This window comes from Panicum virgatum, chromosome 4N, assembly GCF_016808335.1.
Source record: "Panicum virgatum strain AP13 chromosome 4N, P.virgatum_v5, whole genome shotgun sequence".
In the NCBI taxonomy this organism is placed as follows: domain Eukaryota; kingdom Viridiplantae; phylum Streptophyta; class Magnoliopsida; order Poales; family Poaceae; genus Panicum; species Panicum virgatum.
The window spans coordinates 27,766,558-27,771,530 of record NC_053148.1 but is presented as its reverse complement, the minus strand read 5'-3'; the positions used below and the strand labels follow the sequence as shown (position 1 = coordinate 27,771,530).

Sequence of the window (4,973 nt, the reverse complement as noted above, 5' to 3'; positions counted from 1 at the left end):
TTGGTGCATTTGATGTTGTCAATCCTTCCACATTCACTTGTTGTCCTTCACCATCAACAAGCACCAAGCAACCAGCTTTAAACTTCTTTTTCAATACCTTCAATTCATTTCTAATATGGGCTGCTTCTTCATCACCTTCACTGCTTTCATCATCACCTGGCTTGTAATCACTATCATTCTTAGAGTTTGACTCCATCGCAACAGGTACCTCTTCTTAGACAGCCTTCTCCTTCCCCTTGCTCTGTCGAAGCCATTCATGATACTTTTTAAATGCTGCTAAATCCTCCTTCATTTTCTCAGGTGATGAAACTATCCTAACAGAATAACTTTGCATCTCAGCATTGTCTTCCTCAAGTGTCTCCAACTGAACCTCACCTTCCTTTCTAGCTTCTACCTCCCAGTCACTTCCCTCTGTCTCCACCTCTTCATCATCAACAATGACCAGCTCTGCATAAACCTCGACAACCCCCCATCACTTATACAATCACACATATCCTTGCAAGACTTGTCATCTACCAAAGCTCTAAGGCCATCCAGTGGAGAAGTACAGGGTCAGTGGCCTGAAAATGGTCTTTCAGATGTCCAGTTATCTCAGGAAGGGAAATTTTGTCCTGCTCGATGGATGAAATCCCCTCTTTACCACCACAGTAGTGTAGAGCCTTCCCATCATTGATAAACTCTCCCCCAAAGTGAAATCGAACAGCAAGAAAATCTAGCGGATCCATCTCTGGAAAAGACACTATATTTAGTTCCTTGACTTTAACCCCCACAAAAGAAACAAGCAAAAATCAAGCAAGCACATGGCTGCGAACATACCTTTTGCCTGGATCTCTAGCTACGGCGGCAACGTCTGCGGAGCTCCAGTTTGTTAGCCGCCGGCTACGGTCCAACTTCGATTCGGGGGAAATGGAAATGGCTCATGGGGAGACGGAGACGGAGACGGAGAGCCAGGTCGGGCGAGGCGGCAGCGGCGGCGGAGCTAGGGTTCGGGTCGGGGAAAGAGAAGGGGAATAATGGGAGAGAGAAGGGGAGAGCTAGCGGCGTGGGCGTCTTTACTCCAGGCCACGTCCGACCTGGCCGGTCGTCGCTAGCGTGGCGGTCAAATCCGGTCCACGTCAGCTCCAAACCAGGTAAAATGAGTCCAGGTGTCAAAGTTAGCTGGTATTACAAGTTAGGATGTTATTTGTATCCGGTTTAGTAGTTGGGGGTCAAAGTTGGACGCAAGCAATAGTTGAGGGGCCAAAAGTGGACTTTTTGCATATTAAAATGGTGAGGAGCCGAGGTATGGAGGAAAAAAAATCAGAAGGACCCCGGGCGCACGGAGGCGCCCCTGCGCCCCCACGCCCGATCGTCGCCACGTGCGCCCGCTCGGCATCCGAGGGCCTGCGCCCTCTAGTCTTGCCTTCCGCACAGGACGCCCACTCGGCTCGGCGCCTTCAAGCACAGAGATCAGCGCGGCTCGGCTTCTCGTATAGGCACCACCCGGCTCCGCCTCGTCGCATATTCCTGCGTCGACTCATCCCTTGGAGCCCTAACCGGCGAAGGCGACATCGGTGGAGGCAATCGACGGCAGCTCACGGCGCCGCGGCCGGGGCGGAAGGTGGCACCGCGAAGCCCTACCCAGCGACGGAGACCTCGTGGAGGCGATCGTGCGGCAGTTGAAGTCGGCGTGGTCACGAGGTCCTCCCGGAGACAGGCCGCAGCAACACCCCGCTGGTCGACCTCGCCGAGACAGGTAGAGTTTGCCGCACTTTTTGGTGGAAAATTAGACTAGCATTCTTTTTCCTCCTTGCTTTTGGAGACTGTCTAGATGCTTTACCTGATAATGCATTATTGTTGATGTAGACGTGGTAGATAGAATTTTGTCGATCAACCAGGCAGCTACCTTAGCTTGTCTCCTGTGATAGAAAAATGCAAACATATATGTGATCACACAAGTTCAGATTAAGGAGGCAATGGGCACACAGTTGTGAACGTGCAAGGAGGCAAGCATCACACTAGAATGATGTACAGGTTGCAAGAACGATCTCATAAATGCTAGCACTAGGAAGCCAAGCCAGATTAAACAAATCATGCTAGCACTAGGGATGCCGCCATATTGTTTATAAGGCTACTGTGACGTTGCATTGTCTTATGGAAATTATTTTTTACTGTTGTATACCATTCCCATTTGGAGATTCATCTCTTAAATCCACTTGTGGTGTCTTTTCCACGGTTGGTTATATGAGTCTAATTTGGCTTGAAAAAGTTAATGCCAGAACAAACAGATATTTTATTAGGATTATTCTTCTGAACTAACATACTTTATTGCCTCAGTTGATCAGGTGATTTAGGTAATATCTGATGTAAATTAAGTAAATAAAACGTAAGATTCAACTTTTGACATGTTAAGCAGCAGGATGCCATGAATACTCATTGCCTGTCAGCTGTGCATTCAGATGCTAATCGCCGCATGTAATCCTGCAAAAGGTACCGCCTAAAGGATTGGCCCTAAGAGACGAGAGAAACAAGTTCTTCCCATACTGGAAATCGGTGTTGTCTGCTCGGCTGATGGTGAATATAGTTCCACCTTGTGAACCAACCATGAAGGACAAGAAGGCAATGCAAGGTACTGAACCAGGCAGGAAGGGTGTCCAGGTCACAAACAAATCAAGGGGGAATTTGACCTCAGCGCCTCAGTTGGGGAGCAGATATGAATGTAGAAGGCAGCTTTGCACTATTGTTTTGAGGTCCCTGAAGGTGCTCAGACGCACTTGAATAGATATCTGATGAGAGCGTGCCTGTTGAAATACCATTCCTGGGTACTGCCTGAATACCTTTTTGCTTAACTTTCCATTGGTACTGTAGATATATTTTTCATTTTGGCTGAGGTTGTATCATCTTTGTGTAGGTCTGAGGAAAGCAGAAGCATCGGGGACATGAAAATGTTATTTTTATGGCCTGTACTTGTGATTTGAAACCTTGATGTCACTGTACTATTTGGAATATTACTATTCAAAGTTGACCTTCGATGTAATGTGTTGACACTAATTTGCGCCAACACACTCGAAAACACTAGAACGCGCAGCAAAATCGTCAAAACGATCAACACCAGCAGCCTCCCTGCGCCGACCGGTTAGACCGGTATAGCGGACCGGTCAGACCGGTACTCCAGGAAGACGGCGAAGACCTAGAACCAAGAGCTCGGGAGGGACCCCGTCGGAGCTAATGGAGCTAGGGTTGCTCTGAGGTCGGCAGGCCACTTAGAATGCCATCGAACACCATGGAGACGAGCGAAGAACAGCAGATGGGGTTGGAAAAGATAGGGTTTAGAGGTAAAAGGTAAAGGATAAATGTGTGAATCGATTGGGATTAACCTCAATCGGCCTTAGCCTTTATATTTATAGGCCGGGGAAGACGTACCCCTTCACGAGTAGGATTACATGAGGACTCTTTACAAAAAACCTAAATCTACTCGGACTGTACAGACCTGACCGGCCGGCCCGACCGGTCAGACCGGTCGGCCTCAGCATATGCCAAATTTGGCTGTCAACATATGCCCCCCTGCTTTTTGGTGAGTTTCACAAGCCAAAAAGCAAGAACTATCCTGATGTACATGTTTTACACAGAGCATACAAGTCCTAAAACAAAACTAAGGGCGATATATAATACCGGCCGTCTTTGTCTTCATGCACTTTCCATATGCTAGGATAAAATTTCTTCAAGTACCTCCCGTTGATAGCTCTAGGTAGACGTTCACCTTGCACCGTCTCCATCATATATGAATTACCGGAGATAACCTTGATAATCTTGTAGGGACCCTCCCAACTTGGCGACCATTTTCCAAACTTGTTGCTTTTCATCCCAAGAGGCAAAATTGTCTTCCAAACTAGATCTCCAACCTGAAAAGATTTAAGTTTTACCTTTTTGTTGTAGGCTCTAGCCACCCGAAGCTTGTCCTTCTCAATTTCCTTCAAAGCCTTCAAACGCTTGTCGGTCACCTCATCAATATTATCCATTATCATATCATGATAATCAACAGCAGAGAGGTCATTTTGTTTTGCTAATCTATATGTGTCCAGATTCACCTCAACGGGCAAAACGGCCTCTTGACCATACACAAGCTCAAAAGGAGTAACTTTAGTAGCACCATGTCTAGATATACGATGAGCCCATAATGCTTCGGATAACACTTCATGCCACCTCCTAGGATTCTCTTCTATCTTCTTCTTGACAAGTTTGATCAAAATCTTATTACTAGACTCGGCCTGCCCATTGGCCTGAGCATAGTATGGAGAGGAATTGAGCAATTTAATCTTGTAAGATTCGGCAAAAGCACGCACCTCTTTTGATAAAAATGAAGTACCTTGATCCGTTGTCAAAGTTTGTGGAATGCCGAATCTATGAATAATATGCTCAGTAATAAACTCAATTACCTCTTTATTAGTACTTGAAACAATCGGATAGCATGGTGGGCCAATAAAAACCGGCTCTTCTAAGTAACCACTTCATCTTAGGAGCCGATTGATGAGTACCACAAATACCTTCATGAACCTCACCCATAGCAATCCGGGCCTGATCCGAGTCTAAACATTTGAGGAGCAAATCTTCGGCAGTTCGACGATAAAGTTCATCGTCAATTAAAACATACTTGAAAGCTAAACGCCGAATATTTCTCTCTGCGCCACGACCAGGATCTCTCAAAGACGACATAAGAGGAACCCTCCAATCCTGAGCTTCGGCCGAAACGATTGAATCATCTTTTTTGGCCGAATCAGAATTAACAGCTGCATCACCGGTCAGACCGGTCTCTGGACCGGTCAGACCAGTCTGGGCGGTTAGACCGGTATCGCCGACCGGTCGGACCGGTGTGTCCAGAACCAGAAACTCGGCTTTCGTTTGCATCGACTTGCGAATGTTGAAATATTTTTTCGTAACATTATAATCAGATGCTTGCTGAGCCAGAGCATTTGCCTTTTCATTTTCTTCCCTCG

General features: G+C 46.7%; 1 long non-coding RNA gene across 1 annotated transcript; it reads left to right on the top strand.

The window, feature by feature from the left end:
- The first annotated feature begins 2,129 nt into the window (after positions 1–2,129).
- LOC120671073 lies at positions 2,130–3,019 on the top strand. The gene is made up of 2 exons (XR_005673487.1): positions 2,130–2,801; positions 2,891–3,019. It is a non-coding gene; the product is annotated as an uncharacterized LOC120671073 (long non-coding RNA).
- Positions 3,020–4,973: the final 1,954 nt, after the last annotated feature.